The sequence below is a fragment of the Ambystoma mexicanum genome, chromosome 7q (genome assembly GCF_040938575.1).
Source record: "Ambystoma mexicanum isolate Mex_15411 chromosome 7q, UKY_AmexF1_1, whole genome shotgun sequence".
In the NCBI taxonomy this organism is placed as follows: Eukaryota; Metazoa; Chordata; class Amphibia; order Caudata; family Ambystomatidae; genus Ambystoma; species Ambystoma mexicanum.
This window is the reverse complement of record NC_090941.1, coordinates 394,486,635-394,510,651: the sequence shown is the minus strand read 5'-3', so window position 1 is coordinate 394,510,651 and position 24,017 is coordinate 394,486,635.

The window sequence follows — 24,017 nt, the reverse complement described above, 5'->3', positions numbered from 1 at the left end:
CCAGCAGTGCCCAAGTGCACACTCTGCTTTTGGCGTAAAGCCTACGAAAGGGAGATCTGATTACCAGATTAACCCTTCTGATGTTGAATTAATGGCATCTTTTTATTTATTAAAAAAAATAAAAAAACTGCAGCTTTTAGACTCTTGCCAGATTGCAATTCCTCGCAGTCATTTTCAGCCACATGAGTTCAGCTGCTCAGCTCTTATTACCTAATTAATACCATCTTTTTTTGATGGAGGATCACTATAAATATCTTCCACAATGCGTTTCTTGAAAAGGCCTGCCCTCATGCTCTCTATTACCACAAAGTCCAAATGGCACACAACATGGCACTGACTCTTCTTGCTGTTGCACATGAGCATTCCTATAGGGAACCCTGGATATAAAATGAAAGACCGAGAAGGGGGTTTCTCCTAGATATCTTGCTTTTGTCCTTTAAAGAAATTATTTTTTCACACTGTTTGATGCGTTTTTTGTCGCTTTTATTCGTGAAAATGGTTTGTTGTTCTTGAATTTGTGGTACACATTACAGTACATACGGGGCTCTTATATCCCCATGTGGTCAGCCGACACATGTATTAGCTCCATGACTGCCGCCAAACTGGGCACCTTTACCGGGTTCCCAGAATGGGGAATTACCGGGCCATTCCCAGTCGGAGGGCCCGGTAATTCCTCCCTCAGGGAACCTGGGCCCAGACCTTCCCCATTCCCATTTGAGTCCCCATAGGGCTCAATGGGAATGGGAGAGGGAGCTAACTACGGGCCGATTACGACTGGCCCGTTGTTAGCTCCCTCTTCCCCTCGCGGGACCCGGTAACGATGCCTGGTTTTACCAGGCGTCCTTACCCGGTCCCGCGAGGGGACCTCGTAATTTTGCGGCACGGGTTTAACGGGTCCGCCTCCATTAGCGGAGCACGTTAACCCGTACCACAAATGTTATAATGAGGCCCTATATGTTTGCTTTTCAACGATTAAGTAGATTTTGAGTATTTTTTCTGAGTTCTCTATGCAATGTTCGTGTTAATATGTTGACATGCATTGCAGCATGTATGGCTTATTGATGACGTCAACTGCAGAAATTAATATTTTAGCTGATTCACAATCTCCGTGGAAAAAGGCACGCTTTAGAAAGCAATTGCGATTTATCCCACAGGTACAGTCCGACACACAGCTTTCTTTATATAATTTGATAACACAACATCACATTTATGAAATATGTAATAGTTGCATTCATTTCACTAACAGTAAATGGCATTTTCCCAGGATTGTCATTTCATGTTAGGAAAAGACATGACACAGCAGTAATGCAATAAACTGAATATTGTCGATGTGAATATTTCCAGAGCTTTCCTTATCATATTAATGCAGCAACAACGTGCCTGCGTCGGCTAACCTACTTACAAAATTGTATTAGCCCTTCATAAATAGTTAAAGGTTTTAAAGAAGATTGCTTTGCGTCATTAAACATATCCAAAACCCTACATTTCACACAAGAAATGTTGCAAGGTTTACTTTTCGTTTACTTTGGGTGTCCCTTTCCCCAATCTTTGGAGTGTTATAAAACAGGCTTGATATTTGATGTTCATATTGGGAAGTGTTACTACTGATGTGTGATGAAAAATGTATGGTAACCCACTGAACTGAATGTTCACCACTACATCCGTGATAAGCTCTGCTTGGGCATTTACAGCAATCCAGTTTTCCAAATACCACCATCACACAGATAACACGATGACTGGTAACACGTCTTTGCATAACAAGTCTTTGTAATCAATATAGCCAGGTGCATCCATTAAAAGAATAATAACTGCGCAGTACACTTAAAACGCCTCTTCTTCAATTGTGTGAACATGTGCACACACTGCCTTACCCTGCGTGCTTTTCTTGGTTTTATGTCTTCAGTGGTGGTCTGTCACAACTTGCATGAGATTGACGTGCAAAGCAAGGCGTGCATTTTAGCTACATATGTACAGTGCATGATGACGGTGTGCTCATACTAGTGTTCCTGAAATAATTGTACTAGAGCATTGTTAAATAGACTCATGGGAGCACAGCACATTCAAATGAAAGGCAGGGTTCTGGGATTCTTGCTTTGGGACCACGGACACACCTCTTCTGTAAGGAAGTCAGGGGTTACTGGAAAATATGGTTACTCAAAATAATGTATAGGCTATAGTGGTTAACACATTGGGAATGAGACTGGTCAATTTCGAAATTTTAACAAGAATCACCCCGGGGTCTTTTCTATAGGGGAATCAATTAATTTGTTTCAATCAAATAGGCGAACGGTCTAAACAGTTTTGCCCACCCCACCCACAATTAAGAGAAAGGATTTAGGAAGGCAGTATACCCACACATTTAATAGCATCTGGATATGTCTACTTACATGGAAGATCTCTGTTATTAGCTCAGGAGGCCAGCCAGGTTTTAGGACCCTCTTTTGGGTACAGGTAGGAGTCAGCTCACACCACAGGTGACAACAGCTCCACTATTCTTGGGCTCAGTCAGATTGGTAGGTTGTCTCCCTCAGATAGGGCTCCCAGTTTTCCAAGCAAAAGTCTCCAGCAAGTGTTCAAGTGTCTGTCTCCTCTTTTCGTTTATTTGGCCTCTCTCTCTCTCTCTCTCTCTCTCTCTCTCTCTCTCTCTCTCTCTCTCTCTCTCTCTCTCTCTCTCTCTCTCTCTCTCTCTGTGGTTCTGTCTTTCTTAATCAGAATGTGCCTTTTCCTATTATACATGAAGTCAGCATCTGCAGAAACACATGTCTTTTTGGAATCCATTGGGCACAAGTAACTTGTTACTTCCAGTGAAGTCAAAACCAATAGTTACTTTTGGATTACTTACAGTAATATAGGGTAGTAGACCCTAGCAGTTATACCATGACACTGAGCAAGAAATCACATGGCAAACCAACTGGACAATATAATGTTCTAGGAACAGTAAAAACCTATAACTCTGATTCAGGATAAATTATTCTAGGTGAGTTGGACCTTGGGGGTGTAATATTAAATAACAGTTGCTCTTCAGTTCACAGACGAAGGGAAGCAATAACAACTTATTTTGGGATGGCACTCAGCTATGCAAGGAAAGTAAAACCTCTATGTACTCTTGTAAGGAGTTACCAGCAACCAAATCTCACTCCCCCCCACCCATTCAACACAACCAAAACTACATGGCCTTCCGCAAAGCTCTAAAAACGTGTCTCTTCCCATAAACATGACTATGACCATCTAAAGCCGCACCATTGACCAAAACCTCATTGTCATTACATCGGAAAGTAAATAGAGCCTATGGACAAATGTTCAAAGATACTGAGAAAAGAGACCCCAGAAATTGACTAATGAGTCACCAAGACAGAATTATGGAATGGACATCTTTGATAGCAAACTTAGCGTCCTTCAAGCGATAAGATATTTAATTTCTGACTCTACGCTTCATGAGTCTACGACACAAGCCTAGTAGCTTCTCGTGCCTTTGTAACCAGATGACCCGATTGCTCCACACCTTGTTGCAACTACATACCTAAGACACGATTCACCCTACACGCCAAAAAACCCGAACTCTTCACTGCCTCTGTCCAGTCTCTGTCCAGTCTATCCTTCAACGTCACTGCCTCAATATTACTACGCTGGTGCAAGATTAATCCAGTACTACTACCAATTACCCTGCCTATACCAACTCTGCAACCCATCATTAATGACAACCAGAAACCGGGAAAATAAACTTGATGTGACTACATTAGTGCAAGATAGCTCCTGCCCTATCACCTGCCTAATTCTTTCCTGCAACCCACCATAAACCACAACCAGTGACCCGGAACCCGGGCCCCTCATAACCATAGTGCCCAGTCTAAGAAGAATAACCCCTGTCCAAGCGAACATATGTCACCCTGCTCTGAACTGTGAATTCTGCCTCAGAGTGCAATGACTGTGAAATGTGAAGACAACGCCTACCAGCTCATACAGACCCAGAATGGAACCATCAAACTGTGGGCTCATACGAATAGGACATCCACTCCAGACATTCACCTCTACTACCAATATGCTCACCCTCTACTTTACACCAACACACATTACAGCACAGCTATGTCCCTCAATCAATTCAGCCTAGCTGCTCACATACAAGCATTACTCCATGAGCACCTCAATATCCTGCTAGAACGCAGCTATACCCCATGAAACAATCGGTGTGCTGCCCCCATAAAACACCCTACACAGGTCTAATGCCCCCAGAATGCAGTCTCAGAGACCATCCACGAGACTGCACACATTAGACTGATCTCTCACTATCATGGTAACTAATGTTAGGATGCAGCTACCACCAGGCAATCAAATCAGCTGCTCACATATTGAGTGCACCCAAGCACCCTTTGCTAGTCTACTCACTCAACTGACCTGGACTATGGTCCCGAAGGACGTTCAACCCACAAGCGCTTTGCAATCATACCAATGATATATAGAGTACAATATAAATGCCAAATAATATAACATAACATTCAGCAATATTACAGTTATAAGGCACACTTTCCTTCACCGGGCTGCTTTTCCATTTGAGAGGTTAAGGGTGGGCACTGCTTCAATGTTCAAGATTTGTAGAATGTAGAGAATAGGTCATTGGAGCGCACCTTGAGGCCTTGGCACAAGGTTACTGTAATTGAACAAAAGAGAGAATCAGAAGTTAATCTGATTCTAAGTGCGCTCACTTTCCACTCTGCTATGGAGTTGCAATAGGATTATAATTTATGTTAAATGTTCAAAGTGGCAGTCTAAATCAATAGACAAATATAAGGATGTAGCCAATTTCCAAATTTATTTCAGAGCCAAGAAGTACCCCCGACTATTCAGTGCCAGAGTCTATCCATGCAAATTCATTTCAGACAATGTCCATCAACAGGGCTTCAAGACACTGTACAAATTTCATAAAAATAATAATCATCATAGTCATACTGTACCATTTTTATATGAAATTTCAAGAACATAAGAAACAATTCAGTCAAGCAAGTAATCAATAACAAATCATGTGGTTAATTGGAAAATAAGAAATATCAAATTCCGCATACCATTTGTTCAAAAGTAGAGAAGATGTGTGATCAGGAAGGAGGTGTTAAATAAAAACATATTTGTTAGAGTATAGTCCTACTTCTCGTGCTTTTGGTGAATTCTACATTCATTATAACTGTAAAGATCAATACCTGAGTTTACCTGGGTCCCACTTAATGGATGTAGCGTACGCTGCTCAAGGAAGCCGGCGTTCTTCGCAGATATTTCTGATATCTGAGTGTCAGATGGTTGCTAGGCAACCAGCGCATGCACTGCATCATGTGTGAATGTGGCAAACAAGTTCAGATCCATGATCCAAATTGTAACTTTACCTAATCTGTGTCACCTTGAAGGGAACACAGTCATAATGTGCTCTGCTAAAGAAAAACACATTTAAAAATAAACTATATCGTAGCCGCAGAGTGACGCCACCCAGCGTTGGTAGCTGACCGCACGTCAACGTCCATGGGCGTGATGACATGTCGTAGACACTCCTAATGTCTCACGAGTATTGTAAACCCTGTTACCAATGTCAGATAGGGTCTGTGAACCTGTTATAATCTGCATAGGAAAAAATAGAAAGCATCATGCATGGACGGCAGAGCGAGGAAAAGTAGCAGCATGTGGTGCCACTCTTACCTTACGTCCCATGGGTCCCTGAAAATCAGCGGCTGTGGGATTTGCCGTCTACAAATGGGGAGGTTTAAATAATGCCATGGGTTATAACCCCATTTTGAAAAACATATCCACGTGCATCCTCAGTTGCGGGGACACACGTTTTTCAAGTGTAATTCTAGTGCTCGTCTATTTGTCACATGCAGTTAGCCTACCCACAATAGGAAAACTGATCTACTGTGCACCATAAATGCCTGTAAATTACCATGTTCTTGTGATCCTTGTTCCTCATGGTAATTATAATGTACTCCCGGTAATAAAATTCACATGGTAGGCCCATACAGTGATGGACATAAATCATTCTTGTACATACAGCTATCAATATTGTTATAGTTAACCATTTTAAAGGTAAACAAAACAAATATAGTGCATATTACTGTTGGCATTGCTAGGAACATTATCCATTTGTACTCACAGCTTGTGTATCCACTATGTGTGGCGTGAATAGGCTTTGGACTCAGTATGGCCATTAATACAGTTATTCCAGCTCATTACAGTGCTTTAATTGGTAATCAGTCAGTCCTCACAATGTGTGATCTTATTCTATAGAAAACACATGTAATTGATTTCCTCATTAATTCTCCCTGGTTTCAGGCTGTCCAACCGATCAATCCAATATGTCTCTTGTTGATTCAAACATCTGCCCAGATCTTCATGTGCATTCTGTTGTCTTATTACTTCCAGGACTTGGATTCGTATCTGGCTAATATTATGTTTCTGTGCATTCCAGTGTCTAGCGACTGCCGAGTTTATGTTGTTGGTGCAAATGCACAATCTGTGTTCGTTTGAACACAATTCCCCTTGTCTTCTGGATTGGCCTACATAATAGATACTGCACGGACACTTGATGGCATATATTATGTTAGGCGTGTCACAAGTAGCGTAACTGTTCATCTTTATTTTCTCCCCTGTTTGAGGATGGTTTATTGTATCTCCTTTTGTTAAGAAGCTGTAGTTACTACAATGTAGACATGGAAAAGTCCCTTTCCTAGATGTTGACAATTTTTGGACTGGCGGTCTGGTCTTGACAAGTCTGTCCCTCATATTTGCGCCCCTTTTGTACACAAATATGGGGTTGCCTTTGAACAAGTGTTCCACTCTGGAGTCATTGGTTAACATGGACCAGTTTTTATTTGTCGCAGACTTGATGTGGCTGCTTTGTATAGAATAGCAGGAAACAAATACAATAGGTGTTGTTCTGGTGTCTCTCGGTCTGGTACTGTCTGAAATTGTCATCAATCGTTCTTTGGCGGCTGATATTTCCTATGGTTTATACCCCTGTGCTTCGAACTTTTTCCCCATGTTTTCTATCTCTCTTTCATAAGTTACGGGGTCATTTACAAACTGTTTTACACTCATCATCTGGCTGTATGGTAAGTTCTTAATCAAACTGGGCTGAAGGAAACTAAGCCAGTGGAGCAAGTTGTTACAGTCAATTTCTTTACAGAAAATACTTGTCTGATATTTATCTTGTTGCACATGGATGAATACGTCCAATAAATGTATTTCTATGGTTGAAATCTCATTAGTAAATTGGATTTGCTGATCAATTGTATTGAGGTATGTGATGAAATCTTGTAAAGATTCAGATGAGCCTGTCCAAACCCCAAATATATTGTCTAAATAACGAACCCAGACTGATATGTAGTTACGCTAAACTGCAAGATCTAAGATATGTTCTCTTTCAAATCTATGCATAAAATAGTTTGCATAGGGGGTGCCATTGTGGCCCCCATTGATGTTCCAGAAGTTTGTAAAAATAACTGATTCCTATATTGAAAATATGAGTTCTCCAAGATGAACTGGAGAAGTACAAGGATGAACTCTTTTATTGCTTTCATATCTCCTTCATTGAGCAAGAACTGTTCTATGGCGTCCAATCCTATATCATGCAGTATTGAGGTGTATAAACTCTCAATCAATGGTGAACAAAATTGAATCGTTAATGTACCCTGTATTATGTAGACGTTCCAAGTAAGTGTTGTTTTTTGTATCAAAGGCTGAAGAAAATAGTCTATGTATCAGCCCCAGTGATTGTAGTAAGATGTCTACTCCTGATAATATCCGTTTGCCAGGTGGTAGGGTGGGATGTTTATGAACTTTTAGTAGGGTATAGAAGTTAGGAACACGTGGGTGTCTGTTGATCAAGAATGCTTTAGTTTTGTCACTTATCCAACCAAGGTCTTCTGCTTTATATAACAGCATCTCTAAGTTTTGCAAAATCCCTGCTATGGGGTCTCCATCTAATTTGGCATAGGTGATTGTGTTGTTGAATTGTCTCTCACATTCGTTATGGTAGTCTTTGCTGTTCATAAATACCAGTGCACCTCCTTTATCCGCTGGTCGTATTGTGATGCTGTTGTCTCCAAAAAGATCTTTCAATAATGTGGAATTTGCTATTTCTTATTTCCCATTTAACCGCATGATTTGCTATTGATTACTTGCTTGACTGAATTGTTTCTTATGTTCTTGAATGTTCATATAAAAATGGTACTGTATGACTATAATGATTATTATTTATATGAACTCTGTACAGTTCCTTGAAGCCCTGATGACAGACATTGTCTGAAATGCATTGGAATAGATAGATCCTGGCACTGAATTGTCAGGTATACTTTGTGCCTCTGAAGTACATTTGGAGATTGGCTACATCCTTATATTTGTCTATTGATTTAGACTGCCACTTTGAACATTTAACATAAACAATTATCCTATTGCAACTCCATAGGAGAGCAGAAAGTGAGCGCACTTAGAATCAGATTAACTTCTGATTCTCTCTTTTGTTCTGCTTTTCCATTTGGGCAATATTCAGTGAGGACCACTTATCACATTCAGTAGGGTTCTCTTATATCTTTTTAGTCGTTGAGTACAGTAAAAATAAACAGTCCAATCGGCGAGTCTAACAAATCGTCAATATTTGTTTTCAGTTGTAGTCATAGGTATAGACCACTATTGTGACTGCACAATAGCCAATGGGTTTTCTGTTTGCAATTGGTATTCTCCTTTTGCGCCAACTGTATTTATTACATTCTTCATAGTGAGTTTGATTATTTCAATTCTTTCAGTGTATATCACAACTTAATTGTTCTTGCACTTTTTTCATCTCTCATGTCACAGCTTAATTTCTTTTACATATTATTCATCTCTCATTATTCATCTCTCAACACGTGTTTTACCACCATTCTATAGTGGGTCATAATGAAACAGAAAAACAAAATGAGGATTCAAAAATCTCTAAGCATTTGAGCTTCTTTACATGTATGTTTCTTCTTTTTATTTTGCTTATTAGTACTTTCTTTACTCAAAAAAGTAATTACACACTCACACGCTAATTTTATGTACCTCCAAAATGCTTCAAAACACATTTTTATCCATATAGGATGGGTATTTGGTTTTGAATTAAAAAAAATGTTTTCCTTGTTTTCAAATTGTTACAATCTTCAGAGCAAAAAATAAGAAGGAAAAGAAAATATCTACCTTTAGCAATGTTTAGTATCTTAACTTGTTCTACTAAGCTATTATTGGGATGCTAATTGAAGTGAAGTGTATAATCCTAGTAAAAAGATGCTTATTACATAAAGGAGAAAGAGTAGGGATCCACGTGTTCTCAAATACGATGCTGCCGATCCGTGAAATCTTTGGCATAATCTAGCTCTCTTAAATCTTGCATGTGAGGCCTAGATTGGCCTTTCAGTTTGTGATTCTGGGCTGAAATGATACCCCATAATTGCAAGCGTCCTTTTTGCACAAATATACCAGATTCAGCTTTCCATATTATATTCTTGTACTACATTCCAAAATAGTAGAATGTCTTTATTGGTCCCTATTCGAAAAGAAAATAATTTCACACAATTGAGACCAGCATTTCAATATATGCTTTTGGCAACATTTATGAAATACCCATGCTTAATACATTTTTATCGATATTGTTATGTTTTAGAAAGAAATTTTTAAAGTACCTGGATTTTGCATTATTCAAGTGTACTACGCAAAGTAATTTTTGACATTGTTTATTGATGTTAACATTATAAATCACTGTTTGTGTTTTTTTTTTTTTTGTTTTTGTTTTTGGTACTTTATTTTTTTTAAAAATAACAAATAAACCTGTTTTGATCATGAGTCCTCTACATTTCCTTAACATTTCTTTTTTCATGTGTTGTCTAGTTTCTAAACAATATTATTATAGCTTCAGTTGTTGGTTTTTGTGTTCACATGAGGGACAATAAAAATGATATATCTGGAACAGATTGTTTAGATTTAAGTTAGTTAGATGGTTACATTTAATACTCTCGAATTTCCACAGACATATCTCATGCGTTTGCATAATCCCAAACTATTTGAATATTTGCCCCTTTAGCATGTTACAATTGCGACTCTCGTTTGCCTGTAGCCTGTAGCCTGTAGCATACCCAATCTGTGCATCTTTGCAGATGGCCTCTGTAGCTGTGGCCCCATCAGATGTTTTGAAAATCTCCCTGTGATAGGAACATAGGAACATTAATCTGGAGTACATTGATGAGAACTGAACATCCAACAACAAAGTTATGCTTTATTTAGCATGCTTTTAGTCTCGTTAATAAGCCTTACATTTTTGAAAATTATATGAAAATAAACACTTGTAAGATTTCAAGTTAGGCTGATTCCTCAAAAGGATCAAACCAACGAAACTAGTGCCTGATGATACCATGATCTTGGTGTCAAGCATGGGTTGTAAAAGCCCTTTGAGCGACACATATTCTTAATCATGATAATTGCAGTGGTTGAAGTGAGCTGGAACGGTCGGGAGCAGCGTTCCACCACTTTGATTTTTTACTATTACCAGTTCCACTACGTTTTGCAACCATTTTTACCATTCTGGGGCCAGATTATTAAAGATACTATGCTGTGCGCTCTGTATCAGCTTCACTTATCACCGAATCCGGAATGGTCACTTTCTCCCCATTATAGTACATTGGGCTGTATTGAAGCACAACGTCTGTGCAAAGCAGATGCAATTATGAAAGAGGCGCTAAGTACTGTTTTGATCATTGCTCCATTTAGCGCCTCTTTGATATTGTTACGGGCAGGTGGCTTCCTTTGCATCATAGTGACAGCTCAATGCAAGCCGATCTGCATGTGGAACACGGGGGCAGGGCTGCCTTTATTTATTTTAGTAAGTGAAGGCATAGCTCTCAACCATGTGTCTCGCAAAGGTGGGTGAAATCACCCGATTTTGTTTCTGGCGGGTGAGACGCCCATTGGAATGAATGGGCGTGCATGAGGCTTGGCGGGTGAGTCAGCCCTTTGCAAGGCGGGTGACACCCGCCAAAAGCGGGTGAGTTGAGAGCTATGAGTGAAGGCAAAGCGAGATGGGGTTGGATGAAAAAAGGGAGGCATGTGAGGGACCTGAGAAAAGGTCAGGGACACTTCTCACTCAGCATAATATGAATGATCACAATTTTAGGCTTCAATAATGAGAAACGATGCCTCATTCCTTCATATTTCAGTCACACATTATGTACAAAGTGAAGCAAGTACTGGTCCTTTCTTATTGTATGGAAACGAGTAACCACTTCGTTTCATAGTGTGAGCTTTATCTTCATAATCAATTCTTAACTTGTAACAGGGTACGTCTTTGACCAGTTCACTGCTATAGATGTTTTAACCAATAGCACTGTGCTTTCTGGGATATGTAGTTTAGTAGTGACATTAGCAGTAACTGATGTCAAGTCCGGGAATTCAGGGAGCCATGATCCACATATTAATAACGTGCAAAGACTGACACCCATATGCCCTGTTTTCCATGTAACATAGCTTTGTTGTCCAGAATATGCACAGTTCTTCTCCCCGCCTCCCACAGCCAGGGACACAGGCTACAAGCGCCAGTGGACAGACTGCGCATGCTCAGTGCGACCGTGATGTTGTAAACACAGTTGTGCGCTTGGCAGAGGGGCTAGAAGGTGGCTCGGTAAATTGTGATCGATTGGGCACTTGCAAGGGAGCAAAGAGAAAGTCGCAGTATGCGAGGGAGGGGGCGATTCTGGCTTGGATAAGTGCAGTAAACACATTGCAAGGCACAAAGAGGGACCCACAAAAGAATTGGTAGCTTCTTGACAGTGCCTTTTCCACGGTAAATTACTGACATTTTACAATGCGCCACCTCAACTTTGGCAGTGCTGTAAAAGCCCTGCACGGTGCTGCTATTTGACGCACAAAACAATGCCATTTTCCCCACAAAGCTAATGAGGTATGCACCCAGCACTTGCTTCTGATAATTGAAATCATGCGCTAAGGCTGGCGCACGCATACACAGAAAACATGCAAACCTTTGATATTCTGGCCCCTGGAGCTTTTCTTTGTCAGGTTAAAGCACACTTCTCCACTTTACTACCCCATGGCAGTTACAGCATTTCAACTCAATTGGCTGTCAGTCAGCATGGCTGCAACCCTCGAAAAATGTGTTGCATGGTGCTCCCTTCCTGCCTACGACGTCCCCCGCTGGGGGTCACAGTTCCACTACTTCTTTTAGTATACTTCTAACACTGGATAATTGGTTTGCCCTTATTGTTGCAAGGTCATATAGAGTGATTTACCACGCATATAAAACATCGTGGGGACGTTTGAGGCTGCACTTTGCATGTGATTGCATCACCAAACATGTGAGGGTGTTTCATGCACATGGTGCTTTTGCCAGAGTTATGATTGCATTATTGACATTTTGAAGGTACAGGTTTAATAATTTGGCAGCAATTTAGCATATTGACCTACTCCTTCCATCACGTCACTATATGAGTTTATCATTACCTTATTGGAGCATTTGAGGCTGCACTTGGTGATTGATGTTGGCAATAAGAACCACACCCTCCATGGTTTTTGTCTCAAAATTCTTTTTGCATAGTTTTAGTGTCAAGAGGAGTACCTTGCGGAATTGGAAAATTCTCACTAATGACACACATACCAAGGCTCATTTTTCTGTCCCACAAGTATTTGCTTATTAGCATAGTGAAAATGTACGTGACATTCTGGTAACATGACTAGTTCTGTAAAGACAGCTGATTTGAGTTCAAGGAAAGGGACTTACCCATGTTTTAATTGTGTGAACTGTAATAGTTTTAGTAAAGGCCCCTATGTTTTTCATCCAAGTACTGGAGAAAAGATCACATTAAAAGATTATGCAACATGTGCATCAGAAAATGTAATTTGCAGCATTATTAGCCTCATAACGGGTTATGCGGAAATTTAGCGGTAAATCTGCCCAAAAATGGCCCTGACGAATTACTGTTACCGCCACTTGGTCAGGTGGAATTTCCGCCTGATTACAAGTGGTGGTGGCAGAGGAATTCCCCACTTTTTGTTGGGTCCATTGGACCCAATGGGCCTTTTTTTTTAGTGAAATTAGCACTGCGGTAATTCTGCCAATTCTGTCAATGTTTTGGCATTAAGTGGGAAGATTTACCTCCTGGAGGTAAATCCTCCACTCAAAACCCAAACTCATAATTTGGCGTAGTGGTAAAATTGGCAGTAACTCACTTACTGCCAATTTTACCACTTACCACCTAAGTATGTGTCCCTGAAGGATTTACTACTTTGGTGAAACAGCAGGGAAGGCACAGGTCCAGTGGAATTAGCCCAAGTCCAGTGTACTGTGAAGGCATCATGAAGCAAGACACAGACAAGAAGATTGAAAGCTCAAATAAAAAGTATAATTGTCAGGATGGTAGAAGGCCTAACTTGTCCTATACTAAGGTGGGATTTCCCTACCTGATTGAATCTAAGGAAAGTCTGAGTCAAAGAGTTCAACTTAAAAATCTATCTATGTCCAAAACCTATTCTTGCCCTCACCACTAACGCGAAACAATGTATAGGGATGTCAGTAATCCAAGAAACGGTTAGCGAATCAAAATTCTGAGCTTGTTCCAGCTCTTTGCTTTCTTTTCAGCTCCTCTTCCCCAAGTTCAAGAAAGTTTCACAAAAAGTCTCAAGATAAACTTTCTCAAAGTTCAAAGCAATACAGTTCCACACACTCCTCAGGGGTTCCCTTCCCAAAGTTCAAGGCAACACAGTTGAAAAAGATAAGGTCCTCGAGGCTCTGTCCCCAAGACAGCATCAGCAATTCCTCGAGTCTCAGGGTTCCCTTCCCCAAGACTTCAACGTAGCAATTTATACTTGCCTTTCGTTTTCAACAATTCAACAGTTCAAAACAGCTCCAGGTCAACATGACCTCTGGATTGTATCAACAGTTCACTTAGTCTTTGGTTTTCACATTTTAGGGTTCCCTGGTCTAGGTGCAGTTGTCAGGCTGCACGGTCCACCCATCACAGGTCACGCAACAAGGAACTCTACGCTCTTCAGCCCCCACAGTATATGCAGCTTCACACTCTCTTGGCTTCTCCTCATCAGCCTCTTGGCTTTGCCATAAAGGGGTGGCATGCTTTAATCCAGTTTTTGACCTTGTCACACTATATCCATCCATTTAGTTCACTGTGCTGGGGTTTTATCAATCTCCTACCTTTCTGCCACACTTTTTCACACTTGTGCCCTTTTCTGCAGATTATTTTCAAATGGACACTTTCCCATTTAATGTTTATCAAGTGAACAGCTTTGACAACAAGGTTTCACTCAACTCGGTATTCAATGCGTGTGATTTAGTTTTCCTGTGAATTTTCATTCAGCTTGGTATTTAATACACTTCTTCCATAATGAGCGTTTCTCTTGTTCCCTTTGATTCGCTAAATGCCACTTTTATTGATCAGGAATACAAAGGGGGTCATTACAAGTTTGCCGGTCTTGGAACTATGGTATCGGTAAGCTTGCCGGTACCGTAGTTACTGGACCAGCAAACTACGAGTTCTGCTTGTGTGTGCCATTACGGCACCCGCGAGCAGAGCATGTCGATGCATCCAACCTCCCCATTCCCATTGAGCCCTATTGGGCTCAATGGGAATGGGGAGTAAAAGAGTTTCCGGCCCCTGGCAATGGGGAAATACAGGGTCCGCCAGGGTTGTAATGGCCCTGTATTTCCCATTGCCAACGGCCAGAAGAATTCACAAGTTTGGCGGCAGCCTGCCGGTTTTACCTGCAAGGCTACCGCAAAACTTGTAAAGAGGCCCAAAGACATGGTCTCCCATTTCTGAAAATATTTACATGCAACTTACCTTTTAATTGCTGTGTGAAGTAAATGCTTGCCCAATGGTCTGTTACTTAGTTTCAGCTTGCATGTCAGTTCAAATAATGGGAATCACTTTAACCATATTGCAGCGTTATTCTTCAGCATTCGCGTGCATAGCTGTCCAGGGTTTTGGGGCTCTGAGAAACTCACCAGCCTTTTTGAAGTGGCTGGGTTGTGTGACGAACCTTGCGACCAACTGCTACTGCTTCTGGCTTCCTGCCGGGGCTTCAGACTGCCCATTTGCACACTTCAGTGCTTCTGCTGCGCAACCTCTGCCACACAGAGTATGAGCTTCCTGGCCATTCACGGGATAGGATTCACACGTCCAAAACTCCTCCTTCCCGGCACAGTATGCTCCCGACAGCTTACTCGGTCTGCCACAGCCTCCATGGCCACCACGCCTCATCTGCTCCAGTTTGTTCACACCTTCTACTGAAAGTAACAGCCTTCGCTCAGCCCTCACTCAGGCCTCCTGGTTTCTGACTTGTTGCTCCTTTGGTCTCCTTTTATACACTTGCAATCAATTAACAGGTTGCAAATGGAATCTCCCAATTGAATTTGCCTGCCCATAGTTAAACGGACATGCCTGACCTTCACAGTACTTTGCAGGCGTCTTCCTCGCCCCAGTACTAGAGTGGTGAAAGGAGATAAGTAAAGTTTGTGAAAGTTAAGGGAGATGTTATACAATAGCCTATAAAGGCTGGTGGAGGATTAGATTGATCTTCAATAGGAAATGGGGAATACCATGTCTTAAACTCGACCCCTTCCTTCCTCGCCCTCTTTTTGGTGCTCCTAGAGTGGTAATATCTCTGGGTATTTTTCTGGTCAGTGGAACAGGGATAGCAATACCCCATAACTGCCTCTGGGACAATGGGTTCTTTCTGAAAGGGAGATGCAGAACATCATTTCTCATCTGAGGACATCTCATTCCAAATCCCCAAGGACCCCCCCCCCCAGGGTATCCTCCCTCGCTTCTCTACCCCCAGTGTCAAGGATACACAAGCAATGGCCTTTTCCTGGCCACCTGAGATTAGGTCTCAAGTGGAGTAGATGTGAGGACACCCTCAGGTTTCTCACAGTGTGCACAAAGAACTTGAAATCGTCAGTAGCAAGACACTACTCTGATGAATCCTGTGGAGTCATCACTAAAGCCCGGCCTAAAGTCTCTTCCGATGTGGCCACTGGAAGGCAGCCACTGCTTGATCCTGACCCTGGGGTGTTATCCTGAGGTTGGATCATATGGGAGGATGGCTGTAAGGGGGAGGTGATGGCTCCAACAGGGGAGACACAGTATTCCACCCTTTACTGTGAAGAAGAAACCCTAATCCCAGCATTTCTAATGGCCAATCTCATAATGACCCCCATTGTAAAAGAAACAAAGAGACAAACGTTGTACAATTTTCCTGACATGAGATACCAGTTGGGGGAAACCTGGAATAAGGATTGAGAAGAACTAAGAGACATTGTAAGAAAAAATGACAGAAAGAGCTTGAACAAAGACTCATATAGGTGATGTTATTATGGAGGAAATTGGTGCAAGTACTAATCAAAGTCAACAAAGTTTTGCCACTGAGGAAGTACAATTCTGTGATATTTATGAGAAATATGAATGTTGCAGAGAGCTAAAAAAGAGCATTGGGTAGAAAACCTTTTTGGAAAGAGATACCTGGTTGGAGAGTAAACCAAGGCATCTGTGTGATCGAAAGGGGGGTATTCCTTGCAGGAGAGTAAATCAGGATATCCAGAGTTTTCAATCAAACCTTTTTTGGAAAGATCTACCCGGGAGGGGAGTGTGGAAAATCTTTTTAATCCCCCACTATAACCCTGCCTAAAGTCTCCTCCCAGGTGGCCAGGAGAGGGGACATGCTTCTTTATCCCAATCCTGGGGTGGTATTCTGTGGGAGGATGACCTGGGTGGAGACAAGGTACAGGGTAGTGGAGTGATCTCACAGGGTGAGACATGGTATTGTTATTCAGATACTGGTAAGATCATTATGAGAGAGATTATACCATTTTGCCATTCTGATGAATTTCAGTCGTTGCTGGAAACTAAACTAGTAAAACTGAGCATTAAATGTCTCAAACTGCTATAGCTCCCAAACCATTCTTTTTTTATCAACTAAATCCCCATATTCTCCACAATACCAAAGTTATAACAAATGGAACAACTAACATGTGACTTTTCTTGTCGCACCTGTCTATCAATAGGTTAAACCCTATAAGTCATCTTTCAATAACATCAAGGGAGGAAAAATCATCTTTAACCCTTTTAAAGAAGTAGGAAAACCCCATTTCTCTAAAGTGGACTACATGTCCCACAATCCCTCAGGGACTGCTGTAACAAAGAAGAGGACTAAAGAGGCATGTAGGAGCCAAGCAGAAGCAGGCAGGCCTAAAAGTGTTTGGCAGGGTCAAGCAATTAGTCCTGAAGGCCTGTACTTGAAGCCAATTAACCCACCTGAGGAGCGGAAAAGACAGCAGCAGGAAGGAGCAGTAGAAAGAAGCTGGAGCAGGAGCTAGAAGGTTGGCAGAAGCAGGAGCAGAAGAAGCAGAGCATGAGGCTGGCAGTTCACTAGGAAGTGTGAACACAGAAGGGACGCTGGAGCAGAGGAAGAGCAGATTTCACTTGCAGGCAGTTTTTTCAGGTGCGCCTTATTGCTGTGAATGCTCTGAATGCAGAGCTGAAGTCATGCATCCACCCAAGGCCCATGTGCAGAAGCAAGCCGAGGGAAACTGGTGAAAGGAAGACTCTCCATTAACAAGGCCGGATCAGAGACACCCATTCAGCAGAGCGTTGTGGATCCCAAGAGTGCTCGTAGCAGTAGCAGTAGAAGAAATTAAGCCAGGAAGTAGCTCACAGCAGCTGTGATTGTGGAATTGGTGACGGGAAGCTCCGTACTCCAAATCATCAGGAATATCTTGCCAGTAAACATAACCAGGTAATTTAAACTCACGTGCACATAAAAGCGAGTGAAAGTCATTTGCAGAAATGGGAAGTCATTTTAACAAGGGTATTGTGGGACAAAATTCTATCATTAAGCTAATCTATCCGCGTGTAGAGACAGCTTCTCCTTTCCCCATTGTTAACTATAAACTGTTGACGAATGGTCGTGTGCATTCTATTAAGAGGAGAACATCACCGCCTGACTTTCCTGCAATGTTACATTTAACATCAAAAGAAGTTGCTCACCTGAAACCTTATTTCCCAATGTCTTTTGAAGGATAACGCTGACCGAAAAGAGGTAACACACTTCTTTGAAGTGTTAGTTCACTATCAAAACGTACTTGCATGTACATTATTTCTATAAAGAGACTAACTCCTTGTAACGTACTGAACAGTTATGTAGCAGTAGCAGAAGTTCCCAAAGACAAATGAAGAACACGTATTACCCAAGCCAGCAGATCAAACCCTGTTAAAGTGATACCAGCTTAAGTAAGAAATGAACACCCGTGTTTGGAAGCTGTTGCAACACCAATGTTGCCTGATACGTGGTGACAAGGTTATCCAAAGTCTGTAGATTGGTAATACAGCTTTGGAATACCTATTGGAGAAAAGGAGATGTATAAGAAGCTTGAGGAGGGAACAGGGTACATGTTAAAAAGAACCCATTAAATTCTGTAGATATGAGATTGTTCAAGTTAAGAAGAAGCAGTCTTGGAGCCGAAGACAGATTTTGTCGTAGATGCAAGACAGAAATGAAAGGCAAAGAGGCAGCCCTTTATTGACAAACAAGAGAGAAGAGTGCCTTGCCAACCTATAGAGGTTGAAAAGTCTTGTTGAAGTTGCCTCAAATACTAAGTAGCAGCAGTAGAACTGTGGTTGTCGATACTTTTGTCAGAATCTTATTATTTGAATGTGGTAGAAGCAGAAGTGATCTGTGGGGTAAGGGAGCCAGCTCTCACAGTACCATTGGCAGAAGAGAGTTGCTAGAGAGAGCAGACCCTAAGAAGAAGCATCCTGACTAACTGTATTCAAAAACACTGCAGAAGTTACAAGAAGAATAGCTGTTGTCAAACAGAAGTAGTACTTTTGTCTTAAATGTTACCCATTCTTTCTTAGAAGGAGGTCATCCAGGAATACCATTGGTGCTGTTGTTTTCTTTGTGGAACTTGGAAAGGGAATGTTTTCATCAAGCGAAGAAGGAACAGTTCCCAGTAGATTTTGTTTGTGTGAACCTTCGGTTTCAAGACTTGATATAGGACTTTCTTTTCTTTGGAAGAAAAGTAACTTTGGGACATTCCTGAGGGTGCACAATCTGCCCAGGACAAGTAGAAGTCATCCAAGATACTGGTTATTTGGTAACCTTTAATTTGTGTTGTTTGTGTGTTATTTTGAATGTTTCTGTTATTTAGTGTGAACGTTAGGTTTTTGTATGCTAGGAGGCTCTCCCTTAGATCCTAGACTAGGTAGGGAATCTCCTGGTAGAGTAGGTTTAGTTAGTGTTTATTTCATACTTTTGTTTAACATAAAAAGTCAATCATTGAGAACACTAAACATAGTTGTGAGTCTTCTATTACTGACCCCTCACAAGAGTACAACAGGGGGTCTATGTGAGCCAAAAGGGATCTCCCCTCACAAGGGGAGTATACCAGGAAAGTCAATGTTGTGCTGAAAAGGAGTTTTGGTCCTATTAAGTCTTTTTTGAAATTGTATATTTCAGTAGAAGAGTTCCTGGCAAGGGAGTCCACCAGGAAATCCAAAGTGTTGTTGAAAAGAAATATTCTTATATTAAGTCTGTTGTTGAAAGTGAACCTTTTGCTTTGTCATCCTGAGCAACTATAAAATAATGTTTCTTGCTAAACTCCAACCAGTCTTGAACAAACTGTATTACAACACACCTTTGTTAACATTTAACATTTTGCTTTGCCATCTTAAAGACTATAAGAGACAGTCTTCCAATATATTTCAAGCTGTACATTAGCCCTGTCACCCAGTCATCTTAAGGAGAATACCCAGGAAATAGACATTCTCATCACCTTTGATGGAACTTTTGTGAAACAGAGTATTTTAAATGCCTTTTCCCGAAACAGGTCAGGGGAAGGGAAGCTAAACCCTGGAGACAAGGATTGTTTTGCTGAAATTGTATATCTATATGGTTTGCACAAGCAGGTTAAAGTGACAACAGAGCATATATTGTTCATTTTGATTGTGTATTTTAATGTGAGTGTCAGATGTAGTTTGGATACAAAATCAACTAATTTTAGTTTTATTTTCATAGGTATGGACTTTTTTTTCTTTTGGTTAGGGCAAGATAGGCCTTTTTCCAAACCTATTTCTTTAAATAACATTGCTAATGTTGATAACTTTGCAACATTGTGTCCTGCTCTCATTGCTGAACCCTCACATTACATAGAACATGGACATTGAATTTCACAAAAGAAGTTGTACATTTTGGAGGTGATGAACACAAGATCATTGAGAGGGACATTGATAAGCGTGAAGCTTATTGGTGATACAGACTTGACTTATTGGTACCCAAGGGGATGAACAGAGAAATTAATGTACATCGTTTTCTGTATCTTTGAAGTTTTTCAAGTAGGCATCAGTGTCAACCATATGAAGTATGTCAATTGATTATCAATAGTCTCACTTGGATTCTACCTTCACTTGTTTCATATGCAGGCATTGATTTCTGGCATCTGCCAACACTCTTTAATAAATAGATAATTTTTGTTTACTCTTTTGAATTAAGTGACTTAATTTAATTACTCACATTGCTTCCTATGATTTTCTGAAGTAATGTATATGTAATATATTAGCATTGGCTAATTCAGGGAGTGCACTCCTCAATGCTGGCGCAGGGTCTTGGTCTTTATATTAATTTTTCTGTTGATGCTTTGTGAAGGGTCCTCCTTGGAAGGTTTGCACCCCACTATAATATTAAGAATTGCTCGAATGAGAACACATTTTTAACACACCAGAAGTGGTGCCCACTCACGTTGTTTCCTCTCCAAAGCTATACCCCATTCTGATGCTATGGCACATCCTCTGTTAGTCTTACCATACATGTGTTCTTATCTTTGTTTTTAGTCTGTTTATCTGTGAGCGGGGAGGGGATCACTTACTTCACTGGCCCGATATCTTGATTGGCTAGTTTAAGGAGTATATGAGCTGGAAGACTTTGTCCGTCATGTGTGTGGTTGTATGAGGGGCTTGAGGTATGAGGCTTCAGGTCACCAGTCCTTGGTGTTAAAAGGAGTGTGTTGAAGTGTTTCTCTTAGTTCCTTGAGATCTTCACTATCAATATAAGAGAGTTTTATGTATTTCTTCCTATAGTTGCTAATTGGTACTTGTAGCATTTGCCTGCACAAATAATGGTGTGGTTCTATATTTGATTGATATCATTTCCTTGCCAGAAAGCTCTTGGTATTGTATAGTTAGGCACGTCTGTAATACATCATTATGATGACATGTCCAGAGTCTTCGGTCATGATATTGGATTTAGTCTTTCACCTCCATATGGATCTTGTTCAGTGCTCTTTGAGTTTATAATGTTCTGGAGATCAGAAGTGTCAGGAAGTGCAGTCTTGCAGCGAGGAACTCTGCCTGCAGCTTGGAGTAAGGCGTTGACATTGTTCTACATCCCTCAATATAACTCTTCTGTGTTTTTCTGGTGGCCCACCCCTTTCCACTGCCAGCCCTCTTAAACTCGGGTTTGCGTGCACCAGCAAGCTCGCACAGCAGAAGTGCCAGGAAGTGCAGTCTTGCAGTGAGGGACTCTGCCTGCAGCTTGGAATACTGTGTTGACATCGTTCTACATCCCTGAATATAACTCTTCTGGTACGCACTTTCATAGCGCTGGACTTTTCAACTAAGGGTCTTATTTTCATTATTTCGCCAATAGTGTCTTATATACCTATTTATTTTATTTGTTAGTGTTTTTTTCTGGTGGCCCCCCCTTTCCACTGCCAGCCTTCTTAAACTCTGGCACGCGAACCACCGTGCGTGCACAGAGGAAGTGCCAGGAAGTGTAGTCTTGCAGTCCTGCGGTTTGTGGTTAGGGGTTGAGGGGCCTATTTATTCTCAAATTTTGCAGCTTGGTTTTCATTCGCACACGTTATGAGCGCACTGGTTATCATATATCTCTTATACAGATTTACTTGGTTTTGCTTTTCCATTCTGGTTGACATGTTTCTAATGCTTGTGTAGCATCAACTTTGTGTGTCGACGTTATCTGTAGCCTCATATCTTCATTCGAGGATCCGTGCTTATCACGTACAGTCTTCTAGTATTTTGCTACAGTCAAGAATTTCCTTTGGTACATTGCTTACCTTGTTGAAAGTTTGGGCTGTAATTATGTATGCTCTATAATGACACACCATGTGCAGCGTCTGTATGTACTAATCACCCTCCACGGTCCTTGTAAGGCAGCAAGATACCATAGGTTCGTAGTTGGGCTGTCTGCAATGGCGGGTGGCTTACGAAGTGGGCGTTTTCACTTTGATCAGGCAGCTAATGATCCAACTGATATTGAAGATACGCCGCAGCAAACTGCTGAATACCCAATTCATTTAATTGCAATATTGTTCCTAACAAGTTGTTATGCCATGAGATTGCAATTGCTCATATGCGGGCTCAAAACTACACTGCCTCTTCTACATCAAGAGAGGCCTACTTCTTTGCATTACAGGATATACACAATCTCGATTTATCAATTCTGCAAAATTCATGTAATGTGCATAATATTTTGGCTAACTGCAGGGACTCCTCTATTCCATTTGTTAACATCTTGATCCCTGTGTTGATGTTTCAATGATGGCACCAGCAGTTATTGCCGAATTGGACAAAAGAGTATGTCTGTCTTTGGGCCCGTCCACTCCTCCACTCCTGTCACAGAATCTTTGGGTGGCCAGGCAAATGAACATTTACATAACCAATATTCATATGATGTTATCAATAATGTTTTTTCTTTGAATCTGGGTGCAAGTCCTCCATGCACCTCTAGTGCAATAGCAGCCAGTTCACCCAATTATGTGCATGCATGCCTTACCCAAATCCATGATTCTCATTTTGACAGAAATGGACTAATCGACCATCCGAATGTGGATAGGGTAGAACTCCCTCTGATCACTATCACAAATATGAAATAATGTCTACTCATGAAAATCCTTTACCATATGATCTTACTAATCAAAATAATGTTGACGACTTATCTTTTCCAGTGATTTCACGTATACAAAATTTTTTGGACAAGGGCCATGACCTTACTCACTTGGAAATTAGAAACTTGAAGGCTCTGAGTAATGATATATTGTGTAAAATGAAAACGATGGAGGGTTTTATACTTACCGTCCAAGTACGACATGACTGCCCATACCACAAAGCCTACTAATAGAACAGTTTTCACACAAACTTTTGAACACCATACTCACTCCACCTTGACGCAAAGTGAATACAGAAATTGTGTTGAAGATCAGTTGAAGATATTATATTCACAAACAGTTAGTTCAACCGCTTCGACTAAAGACCTTTGTCTCACTGATATATCGCACAAGATATCTTACAATACTGGGAAAATACATATTTTAGAACAAATTCAAATGACATTGACAAATAACATCACGTCCCATAATGGTGTTACATTATTGCCAACCTCATCCTTAGAGAATGCAGTCTCTTGCAATGACTTAGATAGTCCCAGAGGCCTAACAAAGATTATTGACCAAGATGAACTGTGGCACCCTACTGACTCTCAAAGTCCAGGAAGTATTGATAATGTAAATGTGCCTCCTGGATCTGAATCCTCTACCCATTATCTATCACGGCGTGCCAAAAGATTGGAACTTAGAGCCCGCAAAAGAAGGCTGAATAGATTATCCCAATCCAATGATCATGGCAAAAAATTAAAAAAAACTAATTTAACAAAGCTAAAAGGACATAACACCAACGTAAAACATTTCTGCAACTTGTCTGTTGAGGATGCTCTACTGGATTTGAACCAATTGAATGAAGAGAGCAAATCTGCTCACCAAGTTCCCAATACCAATTCTTTATCTTATCCTAAAAACACCTTATCTGATCATTCACAAATTTTCGCGAAAAGGAAAAAAAAATAATAACAAAAAAATCTAGCGATTCTCAAGCAGAAGTGATCTCAGAGCCCACAGTGTCTGTGAATGTGATCTCAACGGACGCTAAAAAAACTTTCCTCACATA